The sequence below is a fragment of the Ammospiza nelsoni genome, chromosome 3 (genome assembly GCF_027579445.1).
Source record: "Ammospiza nelsoni isolate bAmmNel1 chromosome 3, bAmmNel1.pri, whole genome shotgun sequence".
NCBI classification, from domain to species: Eukaryota; Metazoa; Chordata; class Aves; order Passeriformes; family Passerellidae; genus Ammospiza; species Ammospiza nelsoni.
Window position 1 is genome coordinate 356,633 of NC_080635.1, and position 27,678 is coordinate 384,310.

Genomic DNA, 27,678 nt, shown 5'->3' on the forward strand with positions numbered 1-27,678 from the left:
AGTCTTTTCAGGTCAATGCCTGCAGAGCACACAGCCATTTCCCAAAGGCCAGCAAGAACGTTGTCATTTGCTTCAGCAGGCACAAGACCAAGATCCAGACATGACCATGGATGTATTTCCCAAAAATGTTCAACCCGATAAAAATATTTGCACTCTCTAAGGGGAGTCAGGAATGAGAAAGTTACAGAAGAGTTCATAAACACAGTCCCAAGAAAAAAAGAGCCCTGCCTTAGACCCTGCTTCAAATTCCCAGCTCATCTGTTTCTCTCATTAGGCCTGGCAGATAGAGAACAGCTTGGCTTGTCAGGAGCTGAAGGGGTTAATGCAAGGCTGGAAGTTATTTACAGTTAATAGCAGTGGAAAGATTGTAGAGCAGCCTGCTCCAGCATCTAATCACAAAAATAGTTTCGTGTAAAGAGACTCCAGGGCAGAGACTCTGCAAGTTCTTCACGTATTTTACGCTTTTTCTTCAAGAAATGCCAGTAAACCCAATATTCTGGGATAAAGTTTTCCATAGCTTTCTGGTGACCTTGACAAAAAGGAAGTCAATAACTGGCAGTTATAAGGAGAGAAAAAAAAGTTGGCCCAACCTGTCCTCATTTCATCAGCTGTGGTATTTCCAGTTTCTTTACTAGTATATTTAGTCAGAAATAATTTTGGGTTATTTTAAGCATGCAAAGACTGAAGAGAGAATAGTGTACAGTTAGATTAACTTTACTGGTTTGAAATTCTGATGGTCATCCTAAAAGCCCAATGTCAAGAAATTATACAGAGGTACCCATAAGCTAAGTCTCTTGGCTTTGATATACAAGAAAACCTCTCAAAATTCAAGTCTGAATTAACTTTTACTGCAGTTGCAGTAAAAGTTTTGTTGAACCATTGATGCTACTTTTAAGTACTTGAGAAGTTCTTGCCTTTGGTTAGAAACAAAAAAGAAGCGTAGTTTCACCTTCAGTGAAAGACAATCATAAAAGCCAGGTGACCTTCAGAACCCTGGTTTAGAGTCACATTTCTGCAGTGCCTAAAGCTTTGGCTGCAGCATTAGTTTAAAAGGATCTGAGTATGCTCAGCAGAATCAATTCAGAGCATGCTGTTATTTCAGTGCAGAATGGATCCAGCATTCAATCAAATCTTTAAAGGTACTTATGTGTCTATTTCTCATTGAAGTCACATCTTTGAAGGTGTTTATCTATTTCCCATTGAAATCAATCTTTATCTTTTACAGCAGACCAGAGTAAGACACTAGAAGAAAAGCCTAACTCAAAGAACTTTCTAGAAGTGCTGGTACGTATCAGCCAGAACCATTCTGGGAGATCCCTGATCTTTATTTCTGTTAGATTAAAATAGTCAGAGCTTGAACCAGAGGGCAGCATCCCTCACACCTGGGATGACTGGGATGCTGCTGCAAACAAAAGCACTCTGACCTGGCAGCAGCAGACACAGTCCAGTGAGAATATCAGACACCAGTAATAATAACTCAGAGCATTTCCTCTGTTGAGATCTGTCTCTCAGTGCCATTTGCACAGTGCCTTTGCCCTGTCTGGGACCTTTGGCTGCAATGATCATCGTGATGAGGTGGCAGGGCAGGGGGGATGGCTCTAAACTGGCAGAAGTAGGGTTAAGTTAGGTACTAGGAGTAAATCCTCTGCTGTGAGACACTGGAACAGCCCAGAGAAGCTGTGGATGGAACTGGAACATCCCTGGGGTGTTCCAGTCCCAGCTGGATGAAGCTTTCAGCAGCCTGGTCTGGTGGAAGGTGAAGGTGGCACCATGGAGTGTCTGAGGTCCCTCCCAACCCAGAACACTCCACAGCACGTCATTGGCACAATCCAGCTCAGGTCCAAGGAGCAGTGCAGCTTCCTGACATGGAGACAAGACACCCACAGCCACTGACAGCCACGGGTTGACAGGAATGCCACATTTTGACAGCTCCAGAGCATCCATGTAATTAACAGACAGTAGGGTTTTCTGCCCCCTGCCCCGTCCCCTCCTTCTGATTGCTGTCATTTCCCTTGTTATCAAATCGTTTGGAGGAAGTTAGTTCATGAAAGAGAGCTAGGGTAGGCCCTTCTCTGGAAAATTCCCACTGGTCTGACTTCAAGGCTAATAAAAATGCTTTATTGTTTGTTCTGCTGCTCCTCCTCACTGGTCAGCAACCCCCCAGGGCACAGTTAGTGCCACAAATTCAGCCTGGAGTGCCTGGTGTCTCATGCACAGCTCCAGTTAGGAATGAGTTTCCTGTTGCAAAAGAATCATCTTGTCAAAGTACTGCTGCCTTTTTTTATTATATAATTTCTCACCTGTTCTTGGCCATGTTTAGAGACAGCTCACAATGGCGATGCTTACTTTTCCACTATACAATTTTTGCCAAGTGTCCAAAATAAGAATTTCACGGTATATAGAAAAAAATAATCAGCTGGCTCCCCACCACCATTTCATGCCTCTGCCTGAACTCAAAGCATCACCTCTTAATTTTTCTCCTACATGGTTCAGAGGGAGGTGTAAACATGACTATAACCTACCTATTCCAGATGGATTTACTTTTTAAGCAAAAAATGCTTAAAAAAGCAGCAAAAGGTGACTGAAGCCCAAAAGAGTAAAAATGAATATAATTTAATGTATTTGATCTTTTATCACCTTTAGCTATTTTACAAGAATGGATTTAATACCTGCCATTAGCGCAAAGTGTAAGACTGAGGGCTGGTGTAGGCACTGGAGCACAAGCAGAGTCCTGTTACATCCTCATAAAGCAGTATTCCCTCGGATGAGGAAAAGAGCACAGGATAACGGCACGCTTCCCTCTCTCCTGAAACCGTCAGTCTCCCATGGCACAGGCAGCCTTCCTGATTTCCCTCTGACTTCAGGTGGAGGGGAAACTCTGAGGTGAGTTCACTGGGTTCAGTCAGAGTGTTTCCACTAACTTCACAGGGGTTTGGAACACACTCAATATAAATAAGGACGGCAGAATGGCAGAAAAAACAAATGTACTATTTAAAGCTAAGGGAAAAAATCCACTGTGGTTCAACACATCTGAAAAAAAATTTCAAACCCAAGCTTCTGAAACAGGCTAAAAGAAATTTTGCTCTTATCTATACTCTTACCTAGAATGCTTTTCCTATTTCTCAAAATTCTATACAGTCTACTAGAACTCTAGAAATGTGGGAACAAGAAGCAATAACAATCTTCCTTCTTTCAGGATTCTCGACATAATCCTGGTCTGACTGAAGCTTTATATTGATTTCTATGAATCCAGAATTTCAACCCCTGAGAAGAAACTGCAACCCCCACTTACAAGAAAAAAATCAGTCAAAAAAAACCTGGCACAAAACCATAACTAAACAAAGTACACATGGGATTTCAAACAAGATTAGAAGCATTGTTTTGACCCTGTGGCTTTCAGAAGGGTGTGAGAAAAACACAGTAAAGAGCACAAGAGGCCTTTGCAAAGTGGGCAGCCGAGCCAGACAGTTTAAAGGAATTGGAAAAGAAAGTCTAAACGGAAATGGAGTGAAAGGAAAATGCAACTCCATCTAGGGTGAAAGGAATGAAGACCAATAATCATTGGGATTCAGTTTTGTTTCTGTGGTAGGTGCTCTAAGATCCATGTTGGAGGGGCAGACAGAAAGGTCATGGAAGTCAGAATTATTATACGAGAAAGGAAGTGGGGAACAATGGGCCTGGAGGAGTCGTGGCAACAGAAGGCTTGGTGGTCTCCACTGGGAAAGAATGGGGGGCCTTCACTGGTGGGCTCTTTCCACAGAGAGAACTGCTGTGTGCAAAGTCTGCACAGAGCAGGAGGGCACCGGGGACAGGCTTGCTGAGTTATTTGCTGTGGATAAACTATCCAAGGATTCTTTCCTGATTTGGAGCAAGTCTGAGTGCTGCTGTAATACCTCATGAATCCCAGCACACACGTCTGGTTGTTACCACCAGAGGTGTCCTGTATGGACTGTACATGCCCTTCAGCTGAGCAGAAGCTGTGCTTTGCAAAGAACAACCTCCACCATGCTAAACATGTGAGCAAAGCCCCATGAAAGGGACACAGAGCAGCAGAGCTTCACAAATAACACTTGGATGTTTTCTGTCATTATTTCTGCAGCTCTGGCCACTTCTCCTTGACTATTTCCCTTTCACACGCCAGCCTTTTTCTACTCCCTTTACAAAGGTTTCCAGTTCTTTAGAGCAATGGGCCTGTATTTCACTAAAAAGGACCTTGGTGAACATTAATTGACGTTCCCAAATAACTAAGTTATTAAAGATTTGTGGTTTGTGACGAATCACTAAATACATGCTCTGTTATATTCAGGAATATTAAACTAGCAGAGGTGAGTAAAGAAGAGAGAATAGGTGTAAAATTTTTGTTGTTGTTTGTACTAATTGAGTTATTCTTGTGAAGATACTCCTCCAGGAGCAATGAGCAAAATCTGTGCCTGTTTTCACAAGAACAACAGAGGCAGGCAGGCAAAAGGCTAAAATAATTTCCAGAAAATTTAGAGGTGCCATTGCCATGAGTGTCCCACTGCAAATGAGGATCAAGAGGGTGGGATCACGTAATACTTGTTCACTCCAAGTTTAGCACATGAGGGGCCAGGTCACAGTGGGAAAATTAGCTATGTTCCATCTTCTGTTCAGAACAAAGCTGCTCATTGCAGTGGTGGGAAAAAAAGCGCACGAGGGCTGGGAGGTTTCTGACAGAGGGCACATTTTGCAGGCCCAGGCTGTGGGAATCTGTGGGTGTGCAGCATGCTGAGGCTTGAACTTGGGAGCTGTGAATGCAGCCTGGGCATCCAAGAGCAGCCAGTGCCACAGAGCACCTCCTGCACAGCAATCCAGTCCATGCACACCCTGAGATCCCAGCCTGGCCTGGCTGCAGGAACACCAGCATCTGTCCATTACCCTTTATCCACAGGGACCCTCTCAGAGCCCTTCTGTACCTCCTGCACCCCTGAGTGGTGCTGTATCAGCACATGATTGGTGTAGGACAAGTGCTTTTCTTCCCTCCCAGCACCCCCATCCTTTTTTTTTGTTTTGGTTTTTTTTTTTTTTTTTGGGTCAGGAAATGCCAGCCCATGTGAGTACCTCATAGCAAATGAATGGGAAATTTGCAAATTCCTGTAAACACCCACAAACTTTCTCATGATCTCTTGCCACTCTTGAATGGATGGTGCTTTGCAACTCTGAGAAGCCTGGGCTGCTGAACACAGCAATGACATTGTGCCAGCCTCTGAAACGTGGGGTTGTTCCACAAGGCAAAGGCCCACACTACCTGCAGCTGGGCAAGCACACAATCACTATAGTCTGACAGAGTCATTCTGCCATTTATTTTTCTTTTTTTTCCTTTAAAGCAACCAACACCACACAAATACAGGTCTGTTGAAAACTATTTATCTTTCTCAGAGCAACACTTGTGAAAGCACAGGAGGTGGATCCAGGCTTACCAGCCCTTGACAGGATCCTGCTGGAGGCTTTCCGGAGTGCTGAGCTTACACTTCTTAGCTTCAAGTCTCCAGCAATTCCTAAAAATAGCACCTGCTAGCCCGCTCCTCCTTGGCACCAAAGGAGCCTAAACCCTATCAGGGTGGAAGAGCTCTGATATGGTTTCACTGGCTCAAACACCAACCCCACAGCCTCCAGCTCAGCCAAGCAGCCATCTGAGAAGGACACCACATCTTGACCGGAATTCAGAAGGACAGAGGAAACCACAGTGGGAAAAGCTTGCAGCAGATTTCGTTTGCAAGTCCCCAGAAGTGTCTAGGAGTTACTGGGAAACAGCGCCTCACAGGTTATCCTGTCCAAGGGAACCAGGTAAAGCCCACTGAGACCAGTCCCTTTTGGGATGCACAAGCTCCCACAAAGCCTCAGCCAGATGACCCTGGGATGCCCTCTCAGACTCATCAGCAGTTCAGCAGCAGCCAGAACAAGGAGGAAACAGGGGCCTTAATAGAGACCAGCCAAACCAAAACAAACCAAAGACTTGGTTGCCACTGCCAAAATCTGCTTTCACAAGTCAGGAATCCTGGTCATGCAGCTGCCTCACTTGCCCCTCATTTGCCCACATCCGCTGAGTTTACAAATGAACCTATTAGAAGGCATGAATTTCTATTTTGTTTGCCAGGGGAAAGATGGTAACAAAAGGAGGCTGTGAGTGAATGAATATGCCAATGCTCCTTTTGGTTTTACTGGCATGTCATTATATTGCAAAAACAGAACTTGATTTTTAAAATAAACAGAGCATAATATGGGGGTTTCTGTGTAAACAAAGGATTGTACATGTGGTGGTATGATACAAAATTTCACGATCAAGAAATTTCTCATTCAGCTTGTCCAATCAGCCAGAACAAACTTGCAGTCAGTACACTTTAATTATAATTGCATCTAATTGATTTTTTTCCTTCCTTTTTTAAATCTGTGGTATTGTGGTGCTGCATCAACGGTAGCTCTTGACACAAGAATGCACATTATGGACTCCAGGGTAGGAAATGGGAAGAACCCTGTGAGTAACCATCTCATACCCACTACACTGGTTACTGGCTGTTTGTTTTCCTCCAGAAATGTTCAGAGAAACCAGCAAACCCAGCTCTGAGCTTGGAGAGCCAGCTCCCTCCTGCCTTTGAGGGGAGCCCCTGTCCATGCAGGGAAGCTGAGTCACAAGTTCTTAAACTGCAGCTAACATTGACGGCCAAGCAGCCAGATACCCAGAAAATTCACCAGCAGAGAGAGAGAGGCACTTTCAGGCTTATCTGACAGGAAAATGGAGATTTTAAAAAATCTAATAAAGAACGTGTGGGCACCAGCCATAAATTCACATCCTTTTCTCTAGCAATCTCTGCATGACTTATACAAGGCAGTACAAAGTCCCTGTGATAGTTCAAAATTGCACCCGGATTGCTTGACTCAGCCCTATTCTTCTTCCCTTAGGCACACTGCCTAACATGTCCAGCAGCAGAAAAACAAATTAGGATCCTAAACCACCTTTTCAAAGGATTTTGGCATAACATCACATTAAAACAATGGAATTTAGGATCTTGATTCACTTAGTCATTTTTGAAAACGAGCAGAGGGTTACCAAGGATCATGCTAAAAATACACTCATGCTTTTTGCAAATATTTAGGGCTGGCTATCTGCATATGCTGTGACAGCCTCTTGACCTCTGCATGTGTGAAGACGACAGTCAGAATTCACACACCCTGCTGGTGTTTCTGTCTGGCCTTGCTAACTGGCCCTTAACCAGTTAATGCTGCCTTTTTAGGGGAGCTCTCTAAAAGCCCACGAAAAACAACAGACATTGAGAATCAGATTTTGGCTTCATCAAACGGCACTATGTGAAAAAAAAACCCAAACCAAGACTCTCAACAAAGACGTCAGTGACTCAACAGCTCTCAGTAACCACTGCAAAACAAACATCAGGCAGTGATTGCTATGTAGGGGTTGAGCATCTGCTAAGAAGAACTGTATTTTCATTGAACTGTGATTCTAGCACAGCGAACTCTCCCCAGCAGGGGTATGGCTGAAGGGCAGCACTCCAAATGTGGAGTGTGCTGATGTACAGCAGTCCCCCCTCACACACCAAAGCACTGCGCTCCACCAGAGAAATCACAAAAGGTCTTTGTTTTGAAAGAGGAGGTTTGACAATAAAACATAGCATTTAAAGTCAGCAGCTTTCTGGTTACTTGTGTGGTGTCATTTCCCCAAAGCAAATGTCTCTGAGGGTACCTGTAAATGTAGGGTTTGACCCACAGCAGGGAGAGGCTGCCCAGTGCCAAGCCAGCACTGAGAGTGCACATGCCAGAGCCCTCTCCCAGCAGGAATCCATACCCAGGATGAATCCATAACAGTTCTCAGCCAGCTACTTCCCAGTGCAGGGAGCTGGTGTGTTCTGGTGAGGTGTGTCTGCCGCAAGCTGCACTGGGAGCCTTTGGAACAGACTCAACCTAAACCATTCACACCGACAGTGAGACCCTGCCATCAGCTTTGAACCAAACATTCCTGGGAAAACACACTCTGCTTGGGAACTCACACCCCTGAAAGAAAGCTCCTTTTGATGGTGACTATGGTAAGCTGGAGGAGTGTCTGCCCTCTGCCATGATCTTGGATAACTGAGCCAGTTTTCTAGACAGAGCTGAGCTTTGGGAATCGACTATTCCTGTCAGAGCCGGATTCCTCGCAGCAAGAATGCTTGCAATCCATGCCACTCTGTCCCAGGACAGCATGGCTGTGTAAACACAGGGCTACAGGGGGATTGCACTGAAACTTCACATCACACTCTCACAGCAAGGCCAGCCTCCAAAGCCCCGACTTTATTTTTACCTGGTGTGGGACAGGACAGTGGTATGTGGGAAATACAGCTGGAACAGAGGGAAATAATTTTATGGCTCCCTGCACCACAGGAGCACGGGTGCAAGCCTGAACCAGGTTTATTAAACCATGCATTTTCTTATTCCTATAATGTGTTGTGTACAAGAACATAGCACACTGGATACAGCCAAGCCTGGAAAGCAACCCAAGTTTTGCATAGCTGTTCTGACACCTTAGTAGTGCAGGCTGACTTTCAGAAGTGCTGAGAACTCTCTTTCACAGCTGAGATGGCCACAACACACAGAATATCACCCTACAATATCAGAAAGCTCCAACCCAAAGAGAATAACACCTTACCTCTTCAGAAGGCTTCAGCAGCCTGCCCACACAGAGTAACACCAATCCCCTCAGGAGGCTGCAGTATCTGCCCTGCTGCCTCTGTACCCACCCTTTCACCCCCTGACGCTGATGCCCTGCACCTGTGTGCCCCCTCTGTGGTTGGTCAGTGCCCCTGGCACTCGTTCCCTCCAACGCTGCTCACCTGTGCTGCTCACCTGTGCCCTGTTAGGGGTGATTGGGCACAGCCCCACCCCAATCACCACTGACTCTGCAACTCTGTGCCTGCACCCTCAGATCCCACTGGAGCTAAAAGGCAGAGCCAGTAATGGCCAGCCTGAACAAACAGCTGCTGAAACCCATGTCTCTGCACAATTAGACCCCCAAATGTCTTAGAATAATCATGCTGCCAACATTTGAGTGCTTGTTATTGCAAACATAATGACAGAATTCTAGCATTTACACAATTGTATAAACAACATCAGCACTGAATTTCAAAACCAGTACCTTACAGGCTTCCACTTTTTCCTATACTTTTTTCAATACGCACACAATTTAAAAGATTAATATTTTTTGTGCTTGCTAGCATGAACATCAATATTACATTGGAGCTCTTCTCTCCATCCACACCTTTGACTAAAAAATACTTGTACACCTCCCTTCCAGTTGGGAGTTTCAAATTATTTTCTCGAATTTCAATCCAGAACAAAGTCAGTTTTTAATAAGAAAGGTTTTTTTTTAGCCTGGCTATAAAACATCATTTGCTGGCTACTCTAGAAAGACAAACACTGGAACTTGACAAGTACAGCTGATAGAGAAGATAGGAGTTGATAGATGACAACTGCTGCAGCTTTTAATATCACTTTATCAGTCATGACACAAGTGATTTCTGATGTGGAGTGATCCTTATAATTCCTCTCAGATGCTGATAAATCCAAGTGGCTGGGGAACTAAAAGTCCTGATCCAAAGTTCCTTAAAGAAACAGGCTTTAGAGAGTGACTCAATAAAAATTCCCAACCCCAGCTGCCTGTCAGTGGAAAAAACAAGAAGAGAGATTCTGAAGGGCAGTGAAGCAGCCAATTTCACCAAAATGCCAGGGATTTTGATCCTTGCACCTCCTTTATAACACTGAAAACCTCCTTGTACCTGTTAAAGTGTCATGAAGAGAAGAAGGCTTTGGGATGGAATCTGGCTTGCATGTAATCAGACACCAACCAAACAAACAGGTGAGGGTCCCTTCCCTGCAGAGCTCACAGCAGGGCTGGACACAGCACAAGGAGACAGTGAGGTGAGATTGGCCAGGAGTATCAGCTGCCTCCCCTCTCCTCTGCAAGCTGCCAGAGCATCAAACCTCCCATTTCACCTGAGAGGACAAACCACAGCTTGCCAAAAACAAGCCAGCCTTTAACCTTTCCAGTCCTTTAACCTTTCCATAAACGGTGCTTGTTTCCCCGTGTGAACAATGGCCTTATTGTTTCACTTCAAATACCGTACGTGACCTGTGATGGTAGGAAATGAATGAATTGTTGTGTTGTCAACAGTTGCTTTTTTTCCACGCCTTCCTATATCTAGGAATTTCGTTCCATGCCCTTGAGTTTTAAGGACAACACAACACTTGTGAGAAGGCCACTGACACCTCAAGTTGACAAGTTATAATAGGGAAATTACCTGATATAGATTTTGAAAATCAGAATCTCAGCCTGCTTTTCAAAAAAACTCTCTCCAATTTATGCATGCAACATTGATATTCAAGAGTTTACATTGCCCAGAAACTCTGGTTTCAGACACACAGCAGGGACTTTACAAAATCTGGCCACTTATTGAAATGCCAGAATAGAAGCAGAGCTCCTCTGAACATCTGGCCAGACTGTGGGTATGTGATTCAAGATGACTGCATGAGAAAATACAGGGTAGGTAAGAGAGCAACAAAAGATTAGGAGGAAAAACTCAGACACTCATTCAATATTAGACATGAAGTCCTTCTTCAAACACTCATTGCTTACTACAAGTTCATTTAAAATTGGAGAATGTCCAAAGATGAAGATAAGGCAGAATTTTTACATAGAACAGAGAAGGTTTCCAAAGCATTCATCTTCTCAAGGATAAGAGACAACAACATGAAGATTAAGGAAGAAAAACTTATGGGAAAGGATCCTTAGAGTTCAAAGAAGCTTTTAAAAAGAAATTCAAAAGCAATATGAAACATCCTTTAAGCAATTACACACCATTTACTAGATGAGAACACTTCAATCAGTTCAGGAAAGGAAAGATTCTCACTTTTCAGAGACCCACTGGACACTGAATGGACATGTGAACATGTGTTTGTGCAGAGGAAATATTTACACAGGTTGGACTTACATGAAAGGACAGGTGTGGAATGCTCATAAATGCACATTTCCTGGACCAAAGCACCTTGTGACAAAGCTGATTAAAGACTTCATTGCCCATTTCACCCAACAGCATCACAGCCTGAGCCAGCTTTCATTTTATTATATATTGCCTTGAGAGAGTTTAAATTTAGGAGAAGGATCTTTTTTGGCTGCTTTTGGTCAGCAGTCTCCTTTCAGCCACTGCTTCCATGAGCTCCTGGGAAATGCCAAAAATATTCCTCTGATTGCTCTTTTGTGGGACATGCTTATGTGTCACAGCAATGTGAAAGGGATACCATTTCAGTGATATAATGCATATTTTAATCAAAAGCTAAGGAATTTTTACCCTAGAGTGCTGACATTTCAACTTCCAAAATTCTATGTGAGCCCCTCAGAGGTAGGTCAAGAAGTATAAGGCACCCCAACAGACTACCTTGAGAAAACCAGTGGGAATATATATTAAATTTGGTAGAAATAGAAATAATCTAAAGAGAAAAGAAAGAATATCAAAGGAGAAGAGAAAGGTCTCCCAAATAAGGGGTCCTGTGAGCTACCAAGAATGACATGTCCATGTTTTTAATAATAAAAAAAAAAAAAGGAAAGGGGGGTAGAAGGAATGGTTGCACATAATGCAGCAGCTCCTCGGTTAATGCAAACTGGCGCCAGTCCATTGCAGTCACTGGGGCTGCAGTGATGTGCACCAGCTGAGCATGGGGGGCTGAATTTGCAGGCAGCTGGCATGGTGCCAGCCTCTGTCTGCACACAGACCAGAATTGTGTATGTAAACACTGCCTGACCCCTAAAAACCAGCGATTTATAGAATGCTTTCTCGAGCTGGTGAATGGGTCGCGTCAGACAAACCAGGGCTCCCTGGTTTTGGTGCCTCCATCTGGGCAGCAGCTCCTGGCAGCCCTGCGTGGGCTCTGGCTTTGCTCACCAAATTCCACCAGGCTAAAGGATGGCTCCCTCAAAGCACAAATCAGCACAGAGCCTAGAAGAACAGCTGCTTCCTCTGCCCCAAGCAATAAAATGTTAGCATTTCATGCCAAGACTGCTGTGTCAGGGTTAAATGGTGTGTTGGAAGTAAACGGAGGTGGTTAAGCTGCACCCCACTGGGAACCACCAGTGGAGTTCCAGGTTCCCCTCTCCACCTGCAGTCACTGAGATACCCTCACACCACAGACTCACTCTCTACTGCTGTCCAGCCCAAAGTCCGTCTGTCCCCACAGTGAATAAGAAAAAACTTGGGCCACATCTTGCCAGCTTCTTTCCCTTGTTTTGGGAAGAGACAGGTTCCAAATCCATCTAATCCCTTAAACAGATGGACACTGTGGGTTTCCACATGTTTTCCTCTAGTGTGTTACATCACTTATCTTACCTACCTACATCTTCAGTTCAGGATAGATTTTGTTCCTCACTAATGCACTACTAATGCTTTAAAAATGTGTTCCAATGGAGCACCTTGTGGGCGTTCCAGAGATGTCAGTCTGAGGGGCTGACTACCTCTAGAGCATCCCTTTCACTGTTTCCAAGGGGAACACCACTATAAAACAAAACAGACATTTTTAGTTGCCAATTATTCTATTTGTTTGCATGACCACATAAAACACATGCTTTTTTCCTAAGAAGTTCATGACAGGTGCTCATTTGAGACAGATAGAAATGTCTGAAAACAAAGGTGCTTGGCAGCAAGAAGATCAGAGACAGAATCCAAGCAGGACTTGGCTTTCAACTCTTATAATTAATCTGCTGTAAAAGCATCTGAGATTTCCATGAGGGTATACAAACCTGAACAAGATCAATAAATCTATTTCTCTATTGACTGTCCAATTCTCTTACTCATTTAAATGAAGTCATTAGGATTTATACTCAAAACTGAGCCTTAAGTCAGATGTGTGTTAGCTGTCCCAAGATTTGCTTTTTAAGGCATAGTATTTGGAGGGAAGAACAAGTTTTTAATCCTCATCTGTGTGCCAGATTTAATAAACACATCTGCAGCAGACTGCTAACACAACCACTTAAAATATTTGGGTAGAATTTATGCCCACTTAAATATACTCTGCCATTTATCCAATAAAATGTGATTATAAAAGCAACAAATTCACCTGATTTCTGAAATATTTACATCCCATTTTAGGACCAAAACCAAATATAATTAATAACTATAAAAACAAGGGCTAGGAAACCACCACTGTTTTGTCATACTTTCATTTGTTGACAGTGGTTTTGGTTAATTGAAACATGTGTCCTGTGAAGAGGAGGGGGGATTGTTTTTGAGTGTGATATTTTTGTTTGTTTGTTTGTTTGGGGTTTTTTTGAGATCACAGACAGTGATGGGAGAAAAAGTCAACAATAACCAACAAGAGATTTCACCAAGAATTCAAACCAACCAAAACTGAAACCTGTTTTGATTGGAAATGAAGAAAAGGAAGTGGGTGCTCAGATCCAGATCTAAATTAGGTTTAGCCCGTCGTTTGGGGTTTGGTTTCATGACCAAACCCGGGCTGGGGTTCTCATAGAGAGCTGATGATGATGAAACCTTCTGAACTTGAATCACATAGCATGAAATCTCATACCCTGCTGTTCTGGAGACTTTGGTCCCCAAGACTGGAAATCTTCTCTTGGTTAGGACTGGTTGACTGACACTACAGTTTTAGACATGTCTTTTGGAATGGATTCTTCAAATTTCCCTTCCTCATTTGCTGTTTTCCATGATCTTAGAATCCCCAAGGTTGGAAGAGACCTTTAAGATCAAGTCCTACCATTAACCCAGCACAGTACCAGTGTAATGTGATGCACAGGAAGAACTTTGTACAAAATCTGACATTTCCAACTGATATTAAAAATGTTTCAATTGAACTTTAACCATTTTGGCACTCATGCAAAAGAATCACCTTTGGCTTTCTCTAATATCCGTCAGAACAAGATCCTGAGGAACAGGAGGAAGGCAAGGAGCAGAGCACAGACCCTGAATTTCAGGAAAGCAGATGATGCTGCTGTAGAGAACTGGTGGATGGCATCCCACGGGCTCTGAAAGGCTGAGGATGTCTCCAGGGCTGTGTTCTTCTCGGAACAAGAAAGCCCCACCCCTGTGCTCTACCTATCAGCAGAGCAGCTTGGCTAAACTGGGAAATCCTGACACAGCTCCAGTGCAAAAACCATACACAGATGGTAGAGGAAGGACAGGCTGCAAAGGACAAACACAAACATTTATCAGGCACAAAAGGACGCTTTTAGCAAAATCAGAGAGTCCAAACTGGTGTGTTAAAAACTACAAGAACTTCTAGAATCACTCCAGCAGGAGAAGGAAGAAAAGGAAGTGGTTCTGCTGTCAGAAGGGGTGGGTGAGCTTTACAGCAGCCCACCAGGGTAAGGCTGAGGCACACCATGCTTTCTGTGGCTCAGGTTTCACCAGCAAGGTCTACCCAGCCTTTTTGGTCTATCCAGCCCAAACATGGCTCAAGGGCAGAAGAAGCTCTAAGCAGACAAAGCAAAGTCAGGGATCGCTTAAGAAGTGAGGTCCCCATGCTCCCAGAAGGGGTGGAGGCAAGAGTGCAGGACCACTGGTGGCATGGCAGGGACACTCTCCTATCATTGATGGAAGGTTAAGGAGACAAAGGCAGGTCCCCGGTGACTGAAGAAAGGCAAAGATTTGACCCTTTTTCAGAAAGAGCAACTAATGGAGATGACCTCAAATCCTGGATGCAGCAGGCCCTTTACTGGAACACTTCAGAGGACTCCCCAGGGGAGCTCTGGGAGCTTCCCAGCTCCTTACTGGCCAAGCTACAGAAGTCTCTTGGCTGCACTGGTCCATAACAGTGGCAGCATCAACTCAAAAAGGGACAAAACGTGCCACCAGGAGCAGGAGTGTGAGTGAACACAGTCTGTTCCCAGAGCAGAGGATCCAAGTCTGTCCCACTTGCGCTGGCTGTTAATTCAGTGCTCAGAGGCCACAGCATCCGTGCAGTCCCACAATCTACAGTATGGAATTATTGCTATAAATGGAAGCAGTTATGCTAGCAATTGTTGTCTTTGGGTCAAACTGAGATGTGAAAAGATGTGCTTAAAGCAAAATTCACTCCTTTACTAAAAAATAAACACTGCCTTTGCCATAGATCCAGCTCTTTTTTCTACCCTGTATACATACATACATACATAAATACGTTTATGTATACATGCGTTTCTTTTATATATATATATATATATACACACACTCCCCTCTCCATATAAGGTCTTGGTAAATACAAACTGGATTTGACTCGGAAGGGAAAGAGACAGTTTAATTTTAATAGGCCAAGCACACATATCAGACAATATGAAGGACAAAAAAAAATCCCAAGCTAAGACCATGTAAGGTATGTATCAACCAGTTCTGAAAAAGGTTCCCACTGGAATTATTCCAGACTAAAACAATGAGTCATCCCCTAAGGAATCCTGTCCTCACATGAAATATATAAATCATTGTCCATTTTGGAAGGATTACGCCAATAGCACATATCATTAAAATGTTATTTCTTTTAATAGTGCTAAGACAAAATCCAGAATTTTGTTCCATAGATTCTGATTTGCAGTGTTACCAGAGTCTCACCACGGTCCCCCAGGGACAGAGGCACAAGGACATTCAGTACTTGTACAGTCAATGTATGTTCCCATATGCCTCAGCAAATCTGGGCAAATGCAAACAGAATCCCACATTTCAGAGGTTCCCTCCTTTTTTTCTTTTTTTCAATTCCATGAGACAGAAAAGCTCCATGAGGTGGTTGTGGTAGAATAGAGAAGAACAGAACATCCTAATGCCATGCCCAAAAAGGCTCAATGCTTGATGTACAACATGAGCAGCTTTGTGACTTCTCAAATTAAAATACTGTCTTTTATAGTCCTGGTATCAAAATTACTGAATTTCTGCTATTTGCTGAAGAGGACAAAGAGGGGATGTGCTACCTAAGGGAAAAATAAGGCTGAAAATAGTAATGGAAAGCATAAGACTAATGGCATAAAAGTTGGGGTAGGTAGAACAAGTTCATTATATGACATTCCAAAGGAACAGGGTTTACTTTCTATCACATATTTCCTGTTAGAAATGTAGAATGACAAACACAATTTTCAGTGCGTGATTTTGAAGAAAGGTTTATGATGTGACACTGAAATGCCACACAGATAAATCATTATTCCTGCACATAATTTGTTCTCCATAGCTCCCAAATGCTCCACTCCAAGTGTCACGGCACTGTGCATTGTATAAATATATGTCCCCACTAAAAGTGTCTCGTAACTCCAGCTGAACAACTGGTCCCTAACTTCCATGGTGAGAGAAATCAAGCAGGGATTCTCCATTTTCAAAAGGAAACTCACTCATCTGCATAGTTAATGAAGACATCTTTAGCATTTCTTTTCTCTGGGATCATTTCTGTCACGGTCTCAGCCAAGGGCTCACAAAGCAGCCTCACAAAGCAGCACCACTTTATTTTGCACCCTGTAGGGACAGCCACCATTTGTCACAGTCAGAGCCACGGCTGTACCACTCCTCTGGCATCGGGGGCACAGAACAAGGAGCCCGGTGGGCACTACAAGCCCTGCTTGGCCACTGCTGCTGCATTGTGGCCCACGGGAGCAGAACCCCTCTGCAAGTGCCTGGTTTAGGGCTGAGCTCAGCATTTGGAGGGGGCTCTACCACAGCTCCAATGGAGATGAAGAAACACAATCTTTCTCTTTGGTCAAGTCTGTAACATTAAGCACACGTGCTACAAGGTCTCAGTGTCACAGAGGACTTTGTTATTTTTTGTGAATTAATACACATGAACAATTGAAATAACCACAAAAAAGTTTGTATGGGATTTTTCTTTTTCAGTTACCTAAACAAACATTATAAACGCGGAATGATGGAGCAGGTAAATAATTTTTTTCCCCAGTCCTATCAATTTTGGTTTATTGTCCCAAACCAGGTTATAATTCTGTGGTACACTCAGGAAAGTAAAATGAATTGTGGGACTCTGAGGAGGAAAAAGCTTAGCAACGAGCCTTGCAGTCTAATCAACCAGTCCTCATCAGCCCAAAAATAGTTCCATCTTTGCAATCCATTTTTCTGTGATTTAACTTCCACAGACTGCTACTCCTGCTTCCCTTGGGAGAGCATACCATAATAGCTTTCACCACCAGGAATGTTTTCCTGACATCCAGCCTGGATGTGGCTTTTTCTCAGTTTTACCCCATTAGCTCTAATTAAGACTCCTCTGTGTCAGGTGAAATGCGTTCAGCCCGGAGCCTTTGCACTCAGTTACGGCTCGTGGGCAGCTGGCTGTGCATCACCTCACGCTCACACAGGGGCTGACAACATCTGAACACAGCGCGGCTCAAAGGCCAGGGAAAGATCAGGATTGCTCCAGCTTTCATCAAGGAACCACATTTTAGACTTCTGTTAAAGATTGAATGCAAGCTGTACTGGTAGTTCAGTGTTTTATAAAGCAACTAATTGGCATTTCCAGTGCTGGGGAGAACAAATATTTGTCTTTTTGCATAATCTTAATAGAAATTCCTTGATCAAGTATTTATAGTAAACCTACTAATTGTTTTGAAAAAGTATCCAGACTCTACGATATACAGAAAAAAAGACAAAGCACAGTGACTTTTATCTTAACTGTGAGCTGTCCTTACACATCCAGGCTTTGAGGCCAGCCAGGACTAGTAATTTTTGAAATATTTCAGTATTTTTAGGCACTGTATATAACTGGCAAAGTATGAAAGACAATGACCTGAACTATTGTTCTGCTCTGTTCCTATTGAGATGAAATGCACTAAGAGCAAAGCTATGAGTTTAAAACATAGTTTTATAGATACTGTAGAAAACAAATACTCAGATTTTGTTGCTAGACAAAAAAAAAAAAAAAGATTAAATACTCAACGAGCAGTTTGACTGAGTCATCACAGCAGTTTCCTCAGACAAGTTACTAAGGACATGATCCATGACCACTGAAATCAAGGAAAAGACTCCCACAAAAATGTCTACAGGCTGTGGATGAGGCCTTTAAAAATCCCAGTGTCTCTGGGTTTGCACCCATGAAGTGGAGGTGAGATTTTACCACCCAGGTGCTGCAAGGACAGCTCTGTTGGTCTGTGCCTGGTCCATGGAGGGATGGGAATGACATCTGTATCTACCCATGGAAATGCCACCAAATGGAGAGATCCCCAAAGCCATAAACCAGAAGGGATTTACCATTAAACACTTCCATTAATGTCAAAGCTGACACAGTTTGTCACAGGGTTGGGAATACACAACTCCTGGGGCTACCAAGGAGTATTTATTTATGTTTCACTTTGCATCAAATTGTCGTTTGTGCAAACAATATTCAACTTTCCTTCTTCTTTAAAATATTTTGTTTTTGAGGCCTGCCTTCCTCCTCGCATTCCCCCAGCAAGAAGCTGGCGAGGGATGAGGAGCATCTGGGTTGGAGATGACAGCTGGTGGGTGAGACAGCATCAAGCTCTTTGCTGGCTTTTGCTTTGGTCTTCTGGGAATGAACCAAAATGAGATTTCTTCACAATAATCACCCCATCTTTTGCCCTTGAATAAACCTCAGAAGGGATCATGAGCCAAGTGCTCTTTGGGCAAATCAGAAGGAGTTTTCATAGTCCATATCCCAGAGCTGATTGGAAAACACGATCTCTGCCCCGTGGGAAACTCCAGTGTTCCAAAACATGTTTTCTGCTCTGACTTGGAAAAAATAAAACTTTTTTTCAGTATGAAGGTTTCCTCAAGAGTTGTCTTTAAAACATTAAATTCTAAATATAATGTTACTTAGAGTGTGATATAGACATATGGTACTAAATGCAGCACGAGCATTAAATTTTATCAATACCATTTAGAATGAAATATTACAAGGAAAAAAAAAAAGAAAAGGCCCCTTAAACAAGCCCAGGCAGTGGATTGTGTGAATGCAAGTTCTGTTTGCAATGATGAGGACACCTTGGAATCTCTCTGTGGCCCTTTTTTGTGAGTGCATAAAACACCATTGGTGTCATCAAACCATTTTTGTTTTGTTTTGGTTTTTTATTATTCTTACACAACACTTAATGAATTCTTGGGCATGCATTCACCCAGGATTCCTTACAGGAAACCCCTATGGCTGTAATGACCTGCACTAGTGGCCCTCCAGCTCTAAATTGTACAACCTGTGCCCAAACACTGGCTAGAGCAGTTTTTTCCTTTCAGTAAAAGCTCTCTTCCCAGGTTACTGATATTGGCTGCCTTTTAGCTGCAGTATCTCTGGATTTATCGTTGGGACGGGAAGCACATCCCACGCCTGCGCTCCAGCCCCACACCTTGGTGCTTTGCTGGGATAAGGACACAGACAACGAGCTCCCTGTGAGCCAGCCGTGCGTAATGCCAGCCCGGTCAGCTCCTTGTGCAAGCCCAGGAGCATCAAAGGAGGCATGGAGCAGCTGGAACCCCGGAGACAGGCTGCTTTCCACGTTAGACATTTGACTAATCTGATGATGCATCCGCAGCACTATGTGCACTGGGCAGGAACCTGCCTCTACAAGCAGCAGCCTCTGCCTGGCAGCAGGGCTCACCCCAAGGGAAGCAGCCCCGGCCCCTGGGCTTGTGCAGCAGCGCTCCCAGCAGCCTCCATCACCTTATGAATACCTTGGGGATGAGCCTGGGAGACAATTGAGCTGTGAGGTTGGAAGAGAATAATGCTTGTGTGGGGGCATGAGACTGACTTGGCACATAGGGCCTGGTAGCCTCAAATGGGGCTGCAGGGGAAAAGAGGAGAAAACCAGCCCAAGGTGTCCCCAGCACATGGCAGCAGCACTACCAGTGTGCTCATGACATCCAGTAGACAAGACAGCCACAGGAAAGGAGACAAAAGCTGCAGCAAGCAAATAACTGGGGTGCTCATCAAAAGCAATCTGTCTGAGAATGGCTGGGAGCAAACACCCAGGTGTGGAGTGCTGCTCTGGGCACCTGGGCTTGTGTTTGCAGGCTGGGAGCAAACAGGCAACTGGGCAGGCCAGACCCCAGTCTCTCAGCAGTTACTGGGGGATTTAGACTGAACTCAATCAAATCTGCATTAAATCCTCAGTGGACACAAACATTTCCCTTCCTGGCTGCGCAAGCCCCCTCAGCTGGTTTTGCTGTTGGTCCCTGTGAGGAATGAAAGGCTGCATTTGTAGGTGCTCCAGAGGGATGAGCTGCCTCTTGGTACCTCTTCTCCCTCCCTCCCTCCATGGCTGCCTCCTATCACTGAATGCCAGAGCCTGATCCCTTTTTCCCCCTTTCCCTATGACCCTGCTCATTATCTATGCCAACACACAAGCAGTCCTGATTTATCATGATATTGTCCATCATTCCATCACACAATTACTTTTTAGATTCTCCATATCTCAAACTGCTTCTCCAAAGGAATTGCTTGGGAGCCAGGGATTCTTTACTGGCAACCATGAGTGTGTCAAACCCTCCAGATGTTTATTATTGCTACTGCTTTCCAGGGGTGTCAGCCAATAGCTGTGTTTGTGGCTCGCCCTTCACCAGGACATCAGATAACTGCAGCTTAGAGTCCTGGATGCAGCACTGGTCAGCCTTAGATCCAGAATTCACTCTGCTTTCTGCTAGGTAAAATGGTCCACCATCAGTCTGTGGAACTGGTCTCACCACTTTGTTGGTATTGAAACACTTTATTTATCAGCCAAAGGGATATTACAGATGGCTAAATTGTCTGATTCTGAATTTGGCCTTGTAAATGGCTGACAAATTTGTGGCAGGGTGTATTATTGGCAGATAATACAAGGAATATTTTAACTGGCACGAACTTTATCTGTCATTCAGTGCTCAAGATAACCTCTGTGTTGGGGAAGGTGAACTTTCCAACAGGACAGAGGTTGACAGTGTTCTGTGGAAATTTCGTTCTGCTTCTCCCAGCACATTTTCTCTCCCTCCTCAATGAATAGTTTTCTGCTCCTCTTGGACCTCAACATTTTAACCAGAATTAGTTCCAGAAACATACCCTTCAAATAACTAGAATAAATCAGCTGGGGCCCCCTGGGCTTCCAGATAAAACTCCATGCACACAAGTCCTATTAAAAATCAAACTTGTCCCGAAATCTAAAGAGCAGAACTGAGTCTGTTCTTCTTCCAAGCAACATCGCAAAGAGAGAAAGAGCTGAAGAAGGGAGGATGGAACAGGGAAAGGCAATTCCTGCAGCAGCAGCAGCAGGGGCTGTGTGCCAGGTACTGGGTGGAGATGGAGCAGGATGAATGGAGAGTCCCTGGGGACGCTGCCAGCTGCCTGGGCTCGGCGCTGAGCTAACCTGTGCCGCGGTGGGTGGGGCAGGGCATCAGGAAGCCATCGCCGCCTCCCAGCTGTTCCTTCCTTCCTCCGCCCCTGCTCGGTGCTGCCGAGCCAAGCTGGAGCAGGGTGTTGGCAGGGCAGAGCACCGTGCCAGCGGCGCAACTCGCGTTTAGCTCATGGAATTCTCTGTGCATGCAGGGACCAGCACGCCCGTGCTCTGTGCTGAGCCCTGGGAAGGAGGGCAGCTTACATGAAGCAGGCTAGCAGAGGTGAGGGGCGAACCAGGGCTGCACGGGCAATGTTTCCATGGATCAAAGGCAGTTCTGCTTTGTTCCTGCTGTGGGAAAATTCCTGCTGCAATAGTAACAACTTCCATTTTTATGGATCCCTCGTGCTTAACAAATGGACAGACTGTTTGTCTAAGCACCCCTTCTCCCACCACGGAAACGGAGCAGTCTCCTGGCTAAAACACTGTGTCTGTTTTGGGGCAGCACCCTGACACTTCTGGGCACTTTGGAGCAGCAAATGGATGGATTAACAAAGGTGTCTGAAGCACACCAAAGAACCAGCTCAGGCTCCTACAGGCATCCAAAGCCAGGCAGAGCTCCTACTGATTTCCAGTAGAGCTCAGGCTCTGAGCATTAGAATTCCTGCTCAAGCCCAAGTAGCTAACTGCCTTGGAAGGTCAGCCTGAGAAAAAATTCCCTGGAGACAGGCAGTGATCATCACTATGCTAGAACCTGACTTGGCACACCACTATCTGCAATCAGCATCTTGACAACTGTGCCAGAAAATCTATTTCCCCCCCCCAAGAGAATAAATTCTTCCAATTCACCAAATGGATACAATTTATTCTACCCAAGTAATCCAAATGAATCATGAAAAAGGATTAAAAGGACACAGAATAACTTTATCAGTATTCTTGCAAAAACTTCCTGTTCTCTGAAATTTCCACAACAACATTCTTTGATGCATTGCTTTTAAGCTTTTAGACTTTTTAAATGCTACCCAAAATGGTATGGCTGTAAAATTAATAGCTGCAACCCTCAATTTGCAAAACACGTTCATCTTTGCAATGTTCCGACAAAGTTTGCACTCAAGTTTAAATATCAGAAGTTGAATCTGAGCTGAAAACTGTCTGTGTTAGAGACCACGACTCATGTGGGACTGAAGTTCAGCTCTGTACTCAAACCAATAAAAGGTGATTATTGGCAAAATGCGTTATCAATGGACCACCAGCCAGTAAAATGTCTCCCTTCTCCTGCCCAAACAGCCCAAGTCTGTAACTTCCTGGCTTGATTTCAACACTATTTTACCTATAAACTTCTGAAAATGGTTGCTGATTGGGGATATAAGCTAGAAAACTGTCAGAGATGTAAGCAGCATTAAATCTATGCTTCATGGACCTTACTGAAATGAGTTCTTTTAAGCTGTGCTAGTGCTCCTGGCCTTGAAAGCCCCAAAAAGTCAAGCCTCAAAACCTCTCAGTGAATACATGTTTAACACTTTCTTATTCCCCTTCTGTATTCTACCTTCTTAGATATAAAACTTTTCTCTACAACTGAGATTCTTTGGTTAAAGTAGCACTTGCTAGGTTAAGGAAATTGAGGTATAGGAAATACAGCAGTGTCAATAAAAGTAGAGAAGATTTTTTCTGCTTTTACTTTTTCCTTTTTTTTTTTTTTATGAGACATAATAAAACTGCTAGTTATAAAGAAACTGGAATACATTTTTCCTAATGCACATCTTGCCGGGAAGAATCACAAAGCAGAGAGCAGAGTAGCACAACATTCCAGCAGGAATTCTCTACAGACTCTCTCACAGGCTGGCCCAAGCAGTTCTCACTGCCAAAGTGATGTCAAGCACGGCTAAGAAACCCAAAAAGCTCTAATCTATCCAAGTTTGAACATGAAACACTGAAACAGCTCTAAAATATTCACCATAAGACACTTTCCCCAAGGAAAAGCAGAGATGAACTCTCCAGTTTCCAAAAGAGAAAGAGGGAACAAATCACACCCTTCCAGTCTGTAATGGAAAGAGAATTGCATTGCACAGCTTTCCCCTCTCCTACACCAGTGACTAACAACAGACCCCAGACACCTCTCCCCTCCTGAGATGGGAGGGAAACATCTCAGGAAAAATCTCATGTTCATTAATTGGAGGAGGGGAAGCTTTCAGCCAAACCAAAATGAAACTAAGTCAAGTTTTCCAGCAGCCCAAATGAAGTCCGTGTGTTCCACCAGTGCAGGAGAGCCACGGTGCTGGAGCAGAGCAGGCTGGGTTTTCCAGAGCCCTCTCCACAGGGAAGGACCTGGGTCACAGGGAAGGCTGAGGAAAGCTGACTTTCTGGCAAAGGAGCGGCTGAGCAGCAGGAAAAAGCACAGAAAGCCTGAGGGGGACTGCTCTGCTGGGCTTCCCAGGCTGTGCTAATGCCAATGTTGATCCTGTGATCCCAAACTGCACGGGCTTTGCTCAGCCCTGATCACACTGCCTGCCTGGCAAAGGGGATCCTGGGCAAACCTGGCCCAACTGCAGCTGGCTTCACAAGAAAAGCAATTTGGTGGGCTTTTTATGCTCTTAGGATGGGACACACACAAGCAACTCCAGAAATGAAATCGCGGAACTAAAATATGTAAAGCTCAGAAATACTAACTTCATAAGCTGAATTCAGCCCCATCTCTAACAAAAAGAACATGCAATATGAGAATAGTCAGCGCATAAATATCTCTAGCAAAGAAACCTTAAAATAAATTGAATTCATGCAGCGATAACCATACTCATCCAGTAATAATGCCTGCATAATAAAGGAAAAGGGGAAAAGGCAAAGAAAAGAGAAGGCACTGAGGTACCACAGATGCAAAACACGTATCATGCAGAGTCAGGTATGGCATTTTCTGTTTCTAGGCTGCTTGCTAGAAGAAAACTATTCTACATATGCAGCTCTGCCATTTGGGAGTAATGTGATCATTTTTACTGAACAGCAATAAAACTCTATGGCTTCCCCCGCCCCTTTGTATCCTGCAGCCATCACTTCCTGCTAGTCCTTCAAACTCTCCAGCTCAGTGTCAAACACAGCTCCTTCCACCTCAGAGTTAACAAATACAGGCTAAGCCTCTCCACGAGCATTGCATTGCATCTGTGACACTGACATTCTCAAATATCCTTTTAAATAACCTTTAACCTATACTTTATCTGTTTACTTAGCAGCAAGGTGGGCACATGAGATCATCTGCAACACCTTGTATTTTGCCAAGCAAAATCCAGCTCAGTTGTAGGATTATTGAGCAGCAGGATGTCTCTCACCATGCCTAGCACAGGGACTGAGCCAGGAACTTTAAACCATGAATCACTGTAGCCTGAGCTAAATCCAAGTCCTGTTCTTGGGATTTTTATTAGGCATTGCCTCTCCAAGAACTAGATGTATCCTCTCCACGGTGAATTCAGCTTTGGGTTTTCAAGCTGCCTAAGGTAATGCGTTTCTCCTGGATAGCCTTTGAAAAGTCTCTGAGCATTTTATGAAAAACGTTTATGTTCAACACCTCCACACAAGCAAAATCAGTCACACTGATGAAGTGACTTATCTGAGAAATAGAAACCAGGCCAAATGGTTGATCAAACTCAGGGATTCTGAAAAAGATACGGGCAGCTCGGAGATGTCTGAATGACAACTGCCTTCTAAATGCTGTAATTGATGCAACTCTTCAGGTTTATCCTAAATTGATTTGTAAAAATATGACACCATTCACTGACCAGAGTAAAATGAACCCATGGTTTCAATAAGGCACAAAAGAAAAAATACACTTATTTCAAGAGCATGATTCACTCCATTGTCCACTACTTCTGAGAAGAGTCCAAGCACTAAATGCAGACTCCAGTGCCATTACTGTCACAGGAATTGCTGCTGCTCACAGCAGTGCCTCAGCTCAGCTCAGCAGATCAGCACAGTGTGGGGCAGCTGGGGACACACATCCCCTCTGGGTGTGCTGCACCCACTCCTGGGTCACTGACAGAGCTTCAGCTTCATGAATTTGGCTTCATGCTAGCTCTGACAACTGCCAATTTCTATGTATTTTCTCTTTTGCTATGCACACCCTCTGATGAGCTGCACGTATTCTTGCTGCAAATAAATATTGGATGCAGAGGAACTCTTTCGTAAAAATAAGAGCATAGCTCAGCCTGCACAAATTTGATTTAAACAAGTTCCAGGGTTATCTGTGCTTTGTACTGGGAGTCTATTTTAAAATTGCCTTAAATAAGAATTTTAATGGGAAAAAGACAAAGAAAGGGAGGTGGAACTGAACCCTTCCATCCCCGTATTTTCTAACTTTGGCCACCATGGCAGGTTCTCTCCTCTTTGAGGCTGTTTTGTATTGGCAGGCTGTCCCAGCAAGCAAGGGCACCAAAGCCCAATTTCTGTCTGTAGCACATCCTGGCTATATTCTGTGAAGCCAGCCATTTTCATGAATGGCACATTACCATGGCCAAAGATGGAAAGAACAACACCAGGTGTGAATGAACTCAGGTGACAAGAGAGAGCAAGAACTCTTGGATTCTCTGGTTTTGGCTATTTCTGTCGCACAATCCACCCTTTACCACTCAGAATCCCCAATGTGAGCATGGTTCATGCTAACCCAGCTGTGCAGCTGAGGCCAGGGTCCACGCAGACTGACATGTGTCTAAGTGCTCTGAAAGTGTTTCAAGGTTTATTTAGCTACACATTTTTCATTTGTGTATTTTCTATTGGAACAAGAACCGCTTCAGTTCAAAAAAAGAAAGTGTACCTCTTGTTCTGCCAAATGTTTGGCAGAAACCCCAATTTTGTGCTCTGCAGGAGCAGCAGGTAAGCTGATTGAGTTTCAGTGATTCCCTCCTTCCCTCGTTCATGGTGTACTCAGTAAAAGTGCAATGTCCGTGCCTGTTGGAAGGCAAAGCACCCGTGCAGTGGCCCAGCCCTGCAGCACCCATCTCAGGGGCTGGGGCTGCAGCATCGCAGAGGCACAGGCAGGCTCCCCTGGCAAGGCACACACTGCAAATAAAGCCTCAGCATGCAGAAACAGACAGTCTGCTCCCATTTTGAGTAATGTCTGCCTTCTATTCAGCACCACGGCCCACAATGAGAGCAACAAAGACATGCCAGATGAGAAACATCACTCTGTGAGATCCCTGCTCGCTGCAGAAAATCCTGTCACTGCTTACTGAGACATTTCCCCAGATTGTGCAGGCAAAAAGAGAGGGGATGCCTCATGTTAGAAAGGGGGGAAAATGAAAACTATTTGTGTCCAGATTGGTTCCTTTTAAAGTCTTAGCCTGATCAAAATCTGATTTCCATGGGGTTTGCTGCAGAGCCTGTGTGGGGTTTCCCCAGCTTGGGTCCTGTAAGGATCCATTCACGCTCACAGCACCCAAAATGCGTGGCACCAGTTCTGCTAAGGCAGGGCTGGAGGCCTCGCTGGCAGGCTGCAGCCAGGAGGAAAGCTCGGCCAGAGAAGGGCCTGGGAGCTGGGCTGCAGGGACACGTGATCCCAGCTCATGTGCTAAAAGTGACACAGACGTTGGCTGGGAGGGCTAACTCGTGAGCATGCAAACATGTTGGCTAGCTAGGACACTGAATTGACCAGATTTTTCAATGGCATATTATTAATCATTATATATTTTTGCTGGAGAACTGATTCAGTTACCTGACTTGCCTTGATTTCCTCTGGCTTTACATTATCTTGTTTTAAAGGCATTCTCTGTGTTTACGTACGTCACAAATAATGAGCCATCCTAAACTACTTACTCAGATCAATACTCGTTTTTCTTTTCAGAGTGACAATTATTCATTTTTCTATTTCATTTTATAGCAGAGAGTAACTATTTAGAAAGTATTAAAAAATAGAAGATCTTAGCCTATTAAAATCATACATCAGAATCAAAATGCGTGGGTTGCAAATAAATCCTTTGTTGAAAATAAATCCTCTGAACTACTTGGCAAATAGTCATGCATGAAATTCCCATTCATATTAATTCTGTTGATGAATGATCTAAAGAGTGTAAGAAGTTTATTTAACGCATTAATCAAAAACTTTCATCAACACCATTAGCTAACAGCATCTGCTACAAAAACTTAACCTGGTCCTGAACAAGAGAAGATGAAAGGCAGAGTTTACACACAGAGTGCTACTAGAGAGCAATAACCTGCCTAGAGACCCTCCAAGTTGCCTCCTGAACAGAAAGTTTCATGCCTTTCTGACATTTTAGCTCGAGCTGAAGTGACAGCCCTGTCCTAAACCATCAGAACTCAGTCTCTGCCTTGTGCTCAGAGTTCAGATGAGAGTAGTCCCAAATCTCCCCCATGCCATTCCAACTCATGAACCTTTGAATAATGCCACCTTTGGATGGAAGATACAG

General features: G+C 44.1%; 1 long non-coding RNA gene across 1 annotated transcript in view; it reads right to left on the bottom strand.

Annotated features, from left to right (window-relative positions):
• LOC132070468 (uncharacterized) overlaps positions 1-8,705 on the bottom strand; it is a 28,669-nt gene extending 19,964 nt beyond the window's left edge. Inside the window, exon 1 of the long non-coding RNA XR_009418004.1 lies at positions 8,654-8,705. This is a non-coding gene — a long non-coding RNA (uncharacterized LOC132070468). The remainder of the gene's footprint in view (positions 1-8,653) is intronic.
• Positions 8,706-27,678: the final 18,973 nt, after the last annotated feature.